The 14517-nt window shown below is 47.4% G+C and overlaps 1 pseudogene; it reads left to right on the forward strand.

The window, feature by feature from the left end:
• Window positions 1-1083: 1083 nt before the first annotated feature.
• On the forward strand, window positions 1084-13765 carry LOC135537369 (vacuolar protein sorting-associated protein 18 homolog; annotated as a pseudogene).
• The last annotated feature ends 752 nt before the right edge of the window (window positions 13766-14517 follow it).

The following is a 14517-nucleotide window of genomic DNA, read 5'->3' on the forward strand; positions in this document are numbered from 1 at the left end:
GACTGCACCAGATGTGCCAGTTCTTGCTGTGAGATGTTACCTCTTCCTGAGCACCTGCAAGTTCCTGACATTTCTGGGAATGGCCCTAGCCCTCACCCTCTGATCCAACAGGTCCCAGCGTGCTCATTGGGATTGAGATCCGGGCTCTTTCCTGGCCATGGCAGAACATTGACATTCCTGTCTTGCAGGAAATCACGCACAAGGCTTGAGCAGTATGGCTGGTTGCATTGTCAAAGGGTACCACATGAGGGGGAGGATGTCTTCCCTGTAACGCACAGAGTTGAGATTGCCTGTAATTGTCACGTCATAACCTCTATTTCAACAGACATCTTAACAGACAGGTAGATAGAGGTTATGACGTGACAGTAAACCACTGATATAAGCACCTTTCCAACCAGGAAAGAGGGTTTCATATCTGTGTGTTATTGCTGTTTACCACATAGTGTTACATCTGTCCGTACCAATTGTAATACTGGTCTCCCCTCTCCTTCCCTGCAGGGTCTCTCCTGGTGATCTGTCCGTACCAGTTGTAATACTGGTCTCCCCTCTCCTTCCCTGCAGGGTCCCACCTGGTGATCTGTCCGTACCAGTTGTAACACTGGTCTCCCCTCTCCTTCCCTGCAGGGTCCCACCTGGTGATCTGTCCGTACCAGTTGTAACACTGGTCTCCTCTCCTTCCCTGCAGGGTCCCACCTGGTGATTTGTCCGTACCAGTTGTAATACTGGTCTCCCTCTCCTTCCCTGCAGGGTCCCACCTGGTGATCTGTCCGTACCAGTTGTAATGCTGGTCTCCCTCTCCTTCCCTGCAGGGTCTCTCCTGGTGATCTGTCCGTACCAGTTGTAATACTGGTCTCCCTCTCCTTCCCTGCAGGGTCCCACCTGGTGATCTGTCCGTACCAGTTGTAATACTGGTCTCCCCTCTCCTTCCCTGCAGGGTCCCACCTGGTGATCTGTCCGTACCAGTTGTAATACTGGTCTCCCCTCTCCTTCCCTGCAGGGTCCCACCTGGTGATCTGTCCGTACCAGTTGTAATACTGGTCTCCCCTCTCCTTCCCTGCAGGGTCTCTCCTGGTGATCTGTCAGTACCAGTTGTGAATACTGCTCTCCCCTCTCCTTCCCTGCAGGGTCCCACCTGGTGATTTCTCTCAGTACCAGCGAGTGTCTGTATCTGAACAGAAACACCCAGAAGGTGAGGTCTCTGTCCCGCTGGAGAGGACACCTCATAGAGAGTGTAGGCTGGAACAAGCTGCTGAGGACAGAGACCAACACTGGGCCCATCCTCGTGGGAACCAGCCAGGGAATTATCTTCGAGGCTGAGATCTCCGCTTCAGAGGGAAGCCTGTTTAACACCAACCCCGACCAGTACTTCAAACAGGTCAGTGGTAGGATCTGACTATAAACATATGACATTGTACTGTGTATCTTCATGTACAGGACCAGTCAAATGTTTAGACACACCTACTCATTCCAGGGTTTTTCTTTATTTTTACTCTTTTCTACATTGTAGAATAATAGTGAAGACATCAACACTATGAAATAACACATCTAATCATGTAGAAACATAAAAAGTGTGAAACAATTAAAAATATATTTTATATCTGAGATTCTTCAAAGTAGCCAGCCTTTGCCTTGATGACAGCTTTGCACACTCTTGGCATTCTCTCAACCAGTTGCATGAAGTAGTCACCTGGAATGCATTTCAATTAGGGCCCTCGGAGTGTGGTGTCAGGAAAAATAACCTCACACTCAACGTCAACAAAACTAAGGAGATGATTGTGGACTTCAGGAAACAGCAGAGGGAACACCCCCCTATCCACATAGATGGAACAGTAGTGGAGAGGGTAGTAAGTTAAGTTCCTCGGCATACACATCACAGACAAACTGAATTGGTCCACTCACACAGACAGCATCGTGAAGAAGCGCAGCAGTGCCTCTTCAACCTCAGGAGGCTGAAAAAATTCGGCTTGTCACCAAAAGCACTCACAAACTTCTACAGATGCACAATCGAGAGCATCCTGGCAGGCTGTATCACCGCCTGGTACGGCAACTGCTCCGCCCTCAACCGTAAGGCTCTTCAGAGGTAGTGAGGTCTGCACAATGCATCACCGGGGCAAACTACCTGCCCTCCAGGACACCTACACCACCCGATGTTACAGGAAGGCCATAAAGATCATCAAGGACATCAACCACCGAGCCACTGCCTGTTCACCCCGCTTATCATCCAGAAGGCGAGGTCAGTACAGGTGCATCAAAGCTGGGACCGAGAGACTGAAAAACAGCTTCTATCTCAAGGCCATCAGACTGTTAAACAGCCACCACTAACATTGAGTGGCTGCTGCCAACACACTGACTCAACTCCAGCCACTTTAATAATGGGAATTGATGGGAAATGATGTAAATATATCACTAGCCACTTTAAACAATGCTACCTTATATAATGTTACTTACCCTACATTATTCATCTCATATGCATACGTATATACTGTACTCTATATCATCAACTGCATCCTTATGTAATACACGTATCACTAGCCACTTTAACTATGCCACTTTGTTTACATACTCATCTCATATGTATATACTGTACTCGATACCATCTACTGTATCTTGCCTATGCTGCTCTGTACCATCACTCATTCATATATCCTTATGTACATATTCTTTATCACTTACACTGTGTATAAGACAGTAGTTTAAGAATTGTTAGTTAGATTACTTGTTGGTTATTACTGCATTGTCGGAACTAGAAGCACAAGCATTTCACTACACTCGCATTAACATCTGCTAACCATGTGTATGTGACAAATGAAATTTGATTTTATTTTGAATTAACAGGTGTGCATTGTTAAAAGTACATTTTCTGAATTTCTTTCCTTAAAGCGTTTGAGCCAATCAGTTGTGTTTTGCCAAGGTAGGGTTGGTATACAGAAGAGAGCCCTATTTGGTAAAAGACCAAGTCCATATTATGGCAAGAACAGCTCAAATAAACAAAGAGAAACAACAGGCCATCATTATTGTCAGTCAATCCAGTCGCAAAAACCATCAAGCGCTATGATGAAACTCTCATGAGGACCGCCACAGGAAAGGAAGACCTCTGCTGCAGAGGATAAGTTCATTAGAGTTAACTGTCTCTCATGAGGACCGCCACAGGAAAGGAAGACCTCTGGTGCAGAGGATAAGTTCATTAGAGTTAACTGTCTCTCATGAGGACCGCCACAGGAAAGGAAGACCTCTGCTGCAGAGGATTAGTTCATTAGAGTTAACTGTCTCTCATGAGGACCGCCACAGGAAAGGAAGACCTCTGCTGCAGAGGATAAGTTCATTAGAGTTAACTGTCTCTCATGAGGACCGCCACAGGAAAGGAAGACCTCTGCTGCAGAGGATAAGTTCATTAGAGTTAACTGTCTCTCATGAGGACCGCCACAGGAAAGGAAGACCTCTGCTGCAGAGGATAAGTTCATTAGAGTTAACTGTCTCTCATGAGGACCGCCACAGGAAAGGAAAGACCTCTGCTGCAGAGGATAAGTTCATTAGAGTTAACTGTCTCTCATGAGGACCGCCACAGGAAAGGAAGACCTCTGCTGCAGAGGATAAGTTCATTAGAGTTAACTGTCTCTCATGAGGACCGCCACAGGAAAGGAAGACCTCTGCTGCAGAGGATAAGTTCATTAGAGTTAACTGTCTCTCATGAGGACCGCCACAGGAAAGGAAGACCTCTGCTGCAGAGGATAAGTTCATTAGAGTTAACTGTCTCTCATGAGGACCGCCACAGGAAAGGAAGACCTCTGCTACAGAGGATAAGTTCATTAGAGTTAACTGTCTCTCATGAGGACCGCCACAGGAAAGGAAGACCTCTGCTGCAGAGGATAAGTTCATTAGAGTTAACTGTCTCTCATGAGGACCGCCACAGGAAAGGAAGACCTCTGCTACAGAGGATAAGTTCATTAGAGTTAACTGTCTCTCATGAGGACCGCCACAGGAAAGGAAGACCTCTGCTGCAGAGGATAAGTTCATTAGAGTTAACTGTCTCTCATGAGGACCGCCACAGGAAAGGAAGACCTCTGGTGCAGAGGATAAGTTCATTAGAGTTAACTGTCTCTCATGAGGACCGCCACAGGAAAGGAAGACCTCTGCTACAGAGGATAAGTTCATTAGAGTTACCTGTCTCTCATGAGGACCGCCACAGGAAAGGAAGACCTCTGCTACAGAGGATAAGTTCATTAGAGTTAACTGTCTCTCATGAGGACCGCCACAGGAAAGGAAGACCTCTGCTGCAGAGGATAAGTTCATTAGAGTTAACTGTCTCTCATGAGGACCGCCACAGGAAAGGAAGACCTCTGCTGCAGAGGATAAGTTCATTAGAGTTAACTGTCTCTCATGAGGACCGCCACAGGAAAGGAAGACCTCTGCTGCAGAGGATAAGTTCATTAGAGTTAACTGTCTCTCATGAGGACCGCCACAGGAAAGGAAGACCTCTGCTACAGAGGATAAGTTCATTAGAGTTAACTGTCTCTCATGAGGACCGCCACAGGAAAGGAAGACCTCTGGTGCAGAGGATAAGTTCATTAGAGTTAACTGTCTCTCATGAGGACCGCCACAGGAAAGGAAGACCTCTGGTGCAGAGGATAAGTTCATTAGAGTTAACTGTCTCTCATGAGGACCGCCACAGGAAAGGAAGACCTCTGGTGCAGAGGATAAGTTCATTAGAGTTAACTGTCTCTCATGAGGACCGCCACAGGAAAGGAAGACCTCTGCTGCAGAGGATAAGTTCATTAGAGTTAACTGTCTCTCATGAGGACCGCCACAGGAAAGGAAGACCTCTGCTGCAGAGGATAAGTTCATTAGAGTTAACTGTCTCTCATGAGGACCGCCACAGGAAGGAAGACCTCTGCTGCAGAGGATAAGTTCATTAGAGTTAACTGTCTCTCATGAGGACCGCCACAGGAAAGGAAGACCTCTGGTGCAGAGGATAAGTTCATTAGAGTTAACTGTCTCTCATGAGGACCGCCACAGGAAAGGAAGACCTCTGCTGCAGAGGATAAGCTCATTAGAGTTAACTGTCTCTCATGAGGACCGCCACAGGAAAGGAAGACCTCTGCTGCAGAGGATAAGCTCATTAGAGTTACCTGTCTCTCATGAGGACCGCCACAAGAAAGGAAGACCTCTGCTACAGAGGATAAGTTCATTAGAGTTACCTGTCTCTCATGAGGACCGCCACAGGAAAGGAAGACCTCTGCTGCAGAGGATAAGTTCATTAGAGTTAACTGTCTCTCATGAGGACCGCCACAGGAAAGGAAGACCTCTGCTGCAGAGGATAAGCTCATTAGAGTTACCTGTCTCTCATGAGGACCGCCACAGGAAAGGAAGACCTCTGCTGCAGAGGATAAGCTCATTAGAGTTAACTGTCTCTCATGAGGACCGCCACAGGAAAGGAAGACCCACAGTTACCTTTACTGCAGAGGATAAGTTCATTTGAAATCGCTCCACAATCACCTGACCTCAACCAAATTGAGATTGTTTGGGATGAGTTGGTCCGCAGAGTGAAGGAAAAGCATTTTGTGGAAAGTCCTTCAAGACTGTTGGAAAAGCATTCAGTGTAGCCTAGTGGTTAGTGTTGGACTAGTAACCGGAAGGTTGCGAGTTCATACCCCCGAGCTGACAAGGTACAAATCTGTCGTTCTGCCCCTGAACAGGCAGTTAACCCACTGTTCCCAGGCCGTCATTGAAAATAAGAATTTGTTCTTAACTGACTTGCCTGGTTAAATAAAGGTAAAATAAAATAATTAAATAAATTCCCGGTGACCACCCTCATGATGCTGGTTGAGAGAATGCCAAGAGTGCAAAGCGGTCATCAAGACAAAGGGGTGGCTACTTTGTAGAATCTAGAATATATTTTGATTTGTTTTACACTTTTTTTTGTGTGTGTTGTCGTTGGTTACTACGTTATTCCATATGTGTTATTTCACAGTTTTGATGTCGTCACTATTATTCTACAATGTAGAAAATAGTAAAAATAAAGACCAATCCTTGCATGAGTGTGTACCAACTTTTTGACCAAAAATAACAAATGCTGTTAATACATAATTTAAAAAAAAAAATTTTTTTGATTGAATTTGAACCAGTATAAAACTATACTAATCAAACCTGTTGAAATTCAAACGAATCGATTCGTGCTGAGAAGGTTACACTCCTTCGCGTGAACTTATCTGCAGGCTGAAAGCTTTTAACAGCTTTCGTTATCGTGTTTGAAAGTCCTTTTGCAAAACGAATCCTTTTTATTATGCCGACTAATGTGTGCTATTGAAACGCAGGTCCACTCCCTGGAGGAGGACGGGAGGCCTGTTCCTGTGTGCTGTATAGAGGTGGAACGAGGTCCCGAGTCTAAAGTCTTCATCATCGCCACCACCAGGAAGCGTTTGTTCCAGTTCGTAGGTCGTGTGGCAGAGGGGTCCGAGCAGCAAGGCTTCAGCTCCATCTTCTCACAGAACCAGGTCTGTTAAAAACAGCCTTTTAAAACAACAGGGCCGTGTTGGAAAATGGACCCTAATTCCCTATATAGTCCACTACTTTTAGTCAGAGCCAATGAGCATACTTTCTAACTTGTTATAACGTCCTATGAACCCTTTATGTCTTGTGAACATGTCTTTATAATGTGCTATGTCTACTACTAGGAGCTTCTGCCCAGCTTCCAGGAGTTTCCGTTTAATACTTGGGCTACAGTGAGATCACCTTCTACACCCCAAGCTCCAGGTCGTGCCCCAAGGCCTTCGCATGGATGATGGGTAACGGAGTTCTCTACGGTCCAGCTGGACTACGTCAAGTTGGACTCGCTGCTCAGTGATGTGCAGGTACTGTTTTTATAATATATTTAGGCTAGTATACTTTAAGGTTGGATGTGTTGTATTTATCATGTACTGTAGTGGTAAACTCTCCACAGGTGATATGGGTCTATTTGTTACTTGTCTTTCAAAATATTTCTATTGTATTCTAGAAATTCATATTTCTGCTGCACTTATCATTCTCCCTCTCTGTCTCGCTCTGTGTCTCTGTCTTGCTCGCTCTGTGTCTCTGGCTCGCTCTGTGTCTCTGGCTCGCTCTGTGTCTCTGTCTTGCTCGCTCTGTGTCTCTGTCTTGCTCGCTCTGTGTCTCTGTCTTGCTCGCTCTGTGTCTCTGTCTTGCTCGCTCTGTGTCTGTCTTGCTCGCTCTGTGTCTCTGTCTTGCTCGCTCTGTGTCTCTGTCTTGCTCGCTCTGTGTCTCTGTCTTGCTCGCTCTGGTGTCTCTGTCTTGCTCGCTCTGTGTCTCTGTCTTTGCTCGCTCTGTGTCTCTGTCTTGCTCGCTCTGTGTCTCTGTCTTGCTCGCTCTGTGTCTCTGTCTTGCTCGCTCTGTGTCTCTGTCTTGCTCGCTCTGTGTCTCTGTCTGTCTCGCTCTGTGTCTCTGTCTTGCTCGCTCTGTCTCTGTCTCGCTCGCTCTGTGTCTCTGTCTCTGCCCGCTCTGTGTCTCTGTCTCGCCGCTCTGTGTCTCTGTCTCGCTCGGGGCTTGTGTTCTGTCTCGCTCTGTGTCTCTGTCTCGCTCGCTCTGTCTCTGTCTCGCTCGCTCTGTGTCTCTGTCTCGCTTTCGCTCTGTGTCTCTGTCTCGCTCGGCCTGTGTCTCTGTCTCGCTCGCTCTGTGTGTCTCTGTCTCGCTCGCTCTGTGTCTCTGTCTCGCTCGCTCTGTGTCTCTGTCTCGCCGCTCTGTGTCTCTGTCTGGCCAACTCTGTGTCTCTCGCCGCTTCTGTGTGTCTCTCTCGCCGCTCTGTGTCTCTCTCGCCGCTCTGTGTCTCTCGCTCGGCTTGTCTCTCGCTCGCTCTGTGTCTTCGTCGCTCTGTTGTCTGGCTCGCGCTCTGTGTCTCTGGCTCGCTCCTGTGTCTCTGGCTCGCTCTGTGTCTCTGTCTTGCTCGCTCTGTGTCTCTGTCTGGCTCGCTCTGTGTCTCTGTCTTGCTCGCTCTGTGTCTCTGTCTTGCTCGCTCTGTGTCTCTGTCTTGCTCGCTCTGTGTCTCTGTCTTGCTCGCTCTGTGTCTCTGTCTTGCTTTCCGCTCTGTGTCTCTGTCTTGCTCGCTCTGTGTCTCTGTCTTGCTCGCTCTGTGTCTCGCTCTGTGTCTCGCTCTGTGTCTCTGGCTCGCTCTGTGTCTCTGGCTCGCTCTGTGTCTCTGGCTCGCTCTGTGTCTCTGGCTCGCTCTGTGTCTCTGGCTCGCTCTGTGTCTCTGTCTCGCTCTGTGTCTCTGTCTCGCTCGCTCTGTGTCTCTGTCTCGCTCGCTCTGTGTCTCTGTCTCGCCGCTCTGTGTCTCTGTCTCGCCGCTCTGTGTCTCTGTCTCGCCGCTCTGTGTCTCTGTCTCGCCGCTCTGTGTCGAGTCTCGCTCTGTGTCTCGTCCGTTCGCTCTGTGTCTCTGGCTCGCCGCTCTGTCTCTGTCTCGCTCGCTCTGTGTCTCTGTCTCGCTCGCTCTGTGTCTCTGTCTCGCTCGCTCTGTGTCTGTTCCCGCTCCGCTCTGTGTCTCTGTCTGTCTCGCTCTGTGTCTCTGTCTGTCTCATCTGTGTCTCTGTCTGTCTCGCTCTGTGTCTCTGTCTGTCTCGCCTGTGTCTCTGTCTCTCTCGCTCTGTGTCTCTGTCTCTGTTTTATTTTACCCCCATCAGGGTGTTTATTTGACCCCCCATCAGGTGTTTATTTGACCCCCCCATCAGGTGTTTATTTGACCCCCCATCAGGTGTGGGACTACACCCCAGACATAGACTTCAGTTTCAACAAGCCCATCTCCATCGTGCTGACTCAGTTCCACTTTCTACTCCTCCTCCCTGACCGCGTGTGCCATCTGCACCCTCAACGGGCAGGTAGGCACACGTACGCTGTGGGGGCCATGACGGGTTACTGTGGGGGCCATGACGGGTTACTGTGGGGGCCATGACGGGCTACTGTGGGGGCCATGACGGGCTACTGTGGGGGCCATGACGGGTTACTGTGGGGGCCATGACGGGCTACTGTGGGGGCCATGACGGGTTACTGTGGGGGCCATGACGGGCTACTGTGGGGGCCATGACGGGTTACTGTGGGGGCCCCGGGCGGGCTACTGTGGGGCCCCGGGCGGGCACTGTGGGGCCCGGCGAATACTGTGGGGCCCGGGCGGGCTACTGTGGGGCCCGGCCGGGTTAGTGTGGGGGCCCTGGCCGGGCTACAATAAAAGCACTTAAGCTGCGTTCACATAGGTGGCCCAACTCTGATATTTTAACCATATTAAATACAATTATGTTGTTCTTCTCGTCATCATTCTAATGACACCCTTTGAATAATACAGGACTAGAAATAGACGCAGAAGGCTTTCACTTCTCTTCAGGAAGTAGCCCATCGCCATCGTGAGTTCGCCCTCCTTTCAAACTACCCCTCAGTATTATAGGCTGCTGTATTTAACATTCAGAAAAACAAGAGCATGCCCCCCCAAAAAAAAACAAAAACAAAAAACAAAAACAACTATGTCAGCAATCTATTCTAGTCTAGCTTTTGGGACGGGACTCGCAAGCCTTTTTTTTTAAGGGGGAGGGGCCCCAGGGTAGGCATTTGCGTATGACGCAGAGGCTGTCAGAAGCATATTATACATAACGCATCATTTAATTAGCTAAATTTAAGGCTAATACTGCATTGAATGTATTTACCTGACAGAGGTTGGCTCGGACATTTATCTCAATCTAGAACAGGATCTATTTTATTTTTCTAAGATCTATTTTAGTTGCAATTTTGAATGGAGTTGATGGAGGGAGAGAGACTGCGACAGAGTGCACTGATTTAAAAGCAACGATATTTGACTGATTGGCTGTTTTTTTTATTTTTTAGGCTGCAGCTGCAATTAAGAGATATATATTTAATCTTTACAATATAAAAAAAACAAGGTGATCACCAAATCAGATGGAGATGTAAATTAGACGTTTGTTCTTTATATCAGCGTAGGCTATGCTGCAGTAAATGTAGACCTACCTGTCCCTGTCCCCCCCACCCCGAGACGGACTGCCTGTCCCCCTCCCACCCCACCCCGAGACGGCTGCCTGTCCTCCCACCCCACCCCGAGACGTGCCGGCTGTCCCCCACCTAGCGTTGATTCATCAACGTAGAGAACGAGATTTGAACAGTTCCATTTCACGCCATGCTGTTTATGTATGTATGTGTGTGTGTATATATGTATACTTGATTACACACAGGTGGATTGTATTTTATCATCTTGCATGCATGTATGCATGAGAATAGGGTGTCATTTTGGGCAAATACAAATCGGCAGTTGCCACTAAAACTGTTGAGACTGGGTTGAATGGCGGAAACCCACTAACAAAATGAACCAAATTTTCCTGTTTCAAAAACCACTCCTTTTTCCGGGGTTAAACTAACTGTGACATGCATACCTTGTGATACATCAATACACCTGTGTGTAATCAAGTCTCCGTATAAATGCACCTGCACTGTGATAGTCTCAGAGGTCCGTTAAAAGCGCAGAGAGCATCATGAAGAACAAGGAACACACCAGGCAGGTCCGAGATACTGTTGTGAAGAAGTTTAAAACCGGATTTGGATACAAATATATTTAACCCCGGGAAAAAGGAGTGGTTTTTGAACAGGAAATTCTGGTTCATTTCGTTAAGCGTGTTTCCGCCATTCAACCCGAGTCTCAAACAGTCTTAGTGGCAACTGCTGATTTTTGTATTTGTCCAAAACGACACCCTATTCCCTATGTAGTGCACTTCTTTTGACTAGGCTCTCTTTATGAATACACTCATTTTGATGTATGCGTATTGATTGATTGATTGACAGGTGGTGTACGAGGATGTGTTCTCTGATAAGTTCGGCACTCTGAAGAAGATGATCAAGGACCCGGCAGGAGGCCTGGTGTGGATCTACACTGAGAAGGCCGTCTTTAGGTTCCTTTTACAGTTTTATTTCGTTTTTTTTAGGCAACTTAGCAGATGCTCCGACTCAGAGAGACTTACTTACAATCAGTGCATTCAACTAGGATCAGTAGAATGACCACACCGCAGCCATTGCTCGTTAAACCCTGTTCAACCGCTATCTGTGGAATCATACTAGATCTGCTGTTGCTCGTTAAACCCCGTTCAACCACTATCTGTGGAATCATACTAGATCTGCTGTTGCTCGTTAAACCCCGTTCAACCACTATCTGTGGAATCATACTAGATCTGCTGTTGCTCGTTAAACCCCGTTCAACCACTATCTGTGGAATCATACTAGATCTGCTGTTGCTCGTTAAACCCTGTTCAACCGCTATCTGTGGAATCATACTAGATCTGCTGTTGCTCGTTAAACCCCGTTCAACCACTATCTGTGGAATCATACTAGATCTGCTGTTGCTCGTTAAACCCCCGTTCAACCACTATCTGTAGAATCATACTAGATCTGCTGTTGCTCGTTAAACCCTGTTCAACCGTTATCTGTGGAATCATACTAGATCTGCTGTTGCTCGTTAAACCCTGTTCAACCACTATCTGTAGAATCATACTAGATCTGCTGTTGCTAGTTAAACCCCGTTCAACCACTATCTGTAGAATCATACTAGATCTGCTGTTGCTAGTTAAACCCCGTTCAACCACTATCTGTATAATCATACTAGATCTGCTGTTGCTCAGTAAACCCTATTCAACCGTTATCTGTAGAATCATACTAGATCTGCTGTTGCTCGTTAAACCCTGTTCAACCACTATCTGTAGAATCATACTAGATCTGCTGTTGCTCGTTAAACCCCGTTCAACCACTATCTGTAGAATCATACTAGATCTGCTGTTGCTCATTAAACCCTGTTCAACCGCTATCTGTGGAATCATACTAGATCTGCCGTTGCTCGTTAAACCCTGTTCAACCACTATCTGTAGAATCATACTAGATCTGCTGTTGCTCAGTAAACCCTGTTCAACCACTATCTGTAGAATCATACTAGATCTGCTGTTGCTAGTTAAACCCTGTTCAACCGTTATCTGTAGAATCATACTAGATCTGCTGTTGCTCGTTAAACCCTGTTCAGCCACGATCTGTGGAATCATACTAGATCTGCTGTTGCTAGTTAAACCCTGTTCAACCGTTATCTGTAGAATCATACTAGATCTGCTGTTGCTCGTTAAACCCTGTTCAGCCACGATCTGTGGAATCAGTGCTAGAAACAAAAGACATGTGAAAGTGTGAAAGACAAGTACAACAGTCCAGGGTTTTTCTCTCTCAATCCAGATACCACATCCAGAGAGAAGCCAGGGATGTGTGGCAGATGTACATGAGCATGAACAAGTTTGACCTGGCTAAAGAGTACTGCCGGGACCGACCAGAGTGCATGGACATGGTCCTGGCTAAAGAGGCAGAACACTGCTTCCAGGACAAGCGTTACCTGGAGAGCGCGAAGTGCTACGCTCTGACCCAGAACTACTTTGAGGAGATTGCGTTGAAGTTCATCGAGGCGAAACAGGAAGAAGCTCTGAAAGAGTTCCTTCTGAAGAAACTCAACAACCTGAAGCAGGTAGGATGTTTTTTGGTGATTTAGTCGGTCCAAAATGGCACCCTCTGGGCCCTGGTCAAAAGTAGTGTGCTATATAGGGAATGGGCTCTCATTTGGGACAGAGACTAATTTTGTGTGATCTAAGGTAACTTGTAACTAAAATATATATATATTTTTTGTATGATTTAACTATTTTGAATGGACTATGGACTGTATTTTTGATTATGTTACTCCCTGCTTGCAAACCAAAGTTTGATTGATAATTTGAAACAGAGTGAGAAGACCCAGATCACCTTACTGGTCACCTGGCTGACTGAGCTCTACCTGAACCGCCTGGGGCTTCTCCAATCAGACGAGGGAATCATGGGGTGTTCCAGGAGAAGCGTGATGAGTTCCGGAAGTTCCTCAGTAGTTCCAAACACAAGGAGTGTCTCTATAACAACCGAACGACCATCTATGACCTGCTGGCTAGCCACGGCAACGTGGACGACATGGTCTACTTCTCTGTCATCATGCAGGTATCTTATGATGCAATTTATCCAGGGGTTAGGCTCAATTCTATTTAAATTCTAGTCAATTCAGAAAGTGAACCAAATCTCTCACTCTATCATATTATTTAAACACAATACAACCACATGTGGATAATGCATTTAAAATCGAGGATGACAAAAAAAAAAGTTTGAAAATGTATTTCTGTTGGGGGTCCTCTTTAAATAAATGTCTCTAATCATTAACACACAATAGTATATAGCAGGCTGAAGATTGCCCGTCTCAGTGGGCTTGGGATGAGGCTGAGCCAGTTTGGGCGGGAAAGGTCGTGTTGGTTCAGGGGAGGGGTCATCGATGGGACAGTCGAGGAGAAATGAAGACTGTATATAAAAAAACTGTCCCGGGGAGCTCTTGAACACCTGCTTCTCTGAATGTTCAGTCACTCCATTAGAGCTTCTTCTCTGAATACCCAGTCACTCCATTAGAGCCTCTTCTTTGAATACCCAGTCACTCCATTAGAGCCTCTTCTCTGAATGTCCAGTCACTCCATTAGAGCCTCTTCTCTGAATGTCCAGTCACTCCATTAGAGCCTCTTCTCTGAATGTCCAGTCACTCCATTAGAGCCTCTTCTCAGAATGTCCAGTCACTCCATTTGGAGCCTCTTCTCTGAATACCCAGTCACTCCATAAGAGCCTCTTCTCTGAATACCCAGTCACTCCATTAGAGCCTCTTCTCAGAATGTCCAGTCACTCCATAGAGCCTCTTCTCTGAATGTCCAGTCACTCCATAGAGCCTCTTCTCTGAATGTCCAGTCACTCCATAGAGCCTCTTCTCTGAATGTCCAGTCACTCCATAGAGCCTCTTCTCTGAATGTCAGGGAACTGTTCAGGGAAGGCTCCTAACCACTGCCAAGACGTGGTGGCTTTTCGTGCACTTTTCTGCTGCTGGTCCTTCATTTCCATGAGTGTAGCATCCTCCTGGGTGATGCCACTGCTGCAGAAAAGTGCTCGAAAAGCCACCACATATTGGCAGTGGTTAGGAGCCTTCCCTGAATAGTCACTGACCTTCCTCTGCAACCTTTGGACACAGCCTGCTGTCCCTGACCTTCCTCTGGACACAGCCTGCTGTCCCTGACCTTCCTCTGGACACAGCCTGCTGTCCCTGACCTTCCTCTGGACACAGCCTGCTGTCCCTGACCTTCCTCTGGACACTGCCTGCTGTCCCTGACCTTCCTCTGGACACAGCCTGCTGTCCCGGACCTTCCTCTGGACACAGCCTGCTGTCCCTGACCTTCCTCTGGACACAGCCTGCTGTCCCTGACCTTCCTCTGGACACTGCCTGCTGTCCCTGACCTTCCTCTGGACGCAGCCTGCTGTCCCTGACCTTCCTCTGGACGCAGCCTGCTGTCCCTGACCTTCCTCTGGACGCAGCCTGCTGTCCCTGACCTTCCTCTGGACGCAGCCTGCTGTCCCTGACCTTCCTCTGGACGCAGCCTGCTGTCCCTGACCTTCCTTTGGACGCAG

The sequence above is a fragment of the Oncorhynchus masou genome, unplaced genomic scaffold (genome assembly GCF_036934945.1).
Source record: "Oncorhynchus masou masou isolate Uvic2021 unplaced genomic scaffold, UVic_Omas_1.1 unplaced_scaffold_7577, whole genome shotgun sequence".
Lineage (NCBI taxonomy): Eukaryota > Metazoa > Chordata > Actinopteri > Salmoniformes > Salmonidae > Oncorhynchus > Oncorhynchus masou.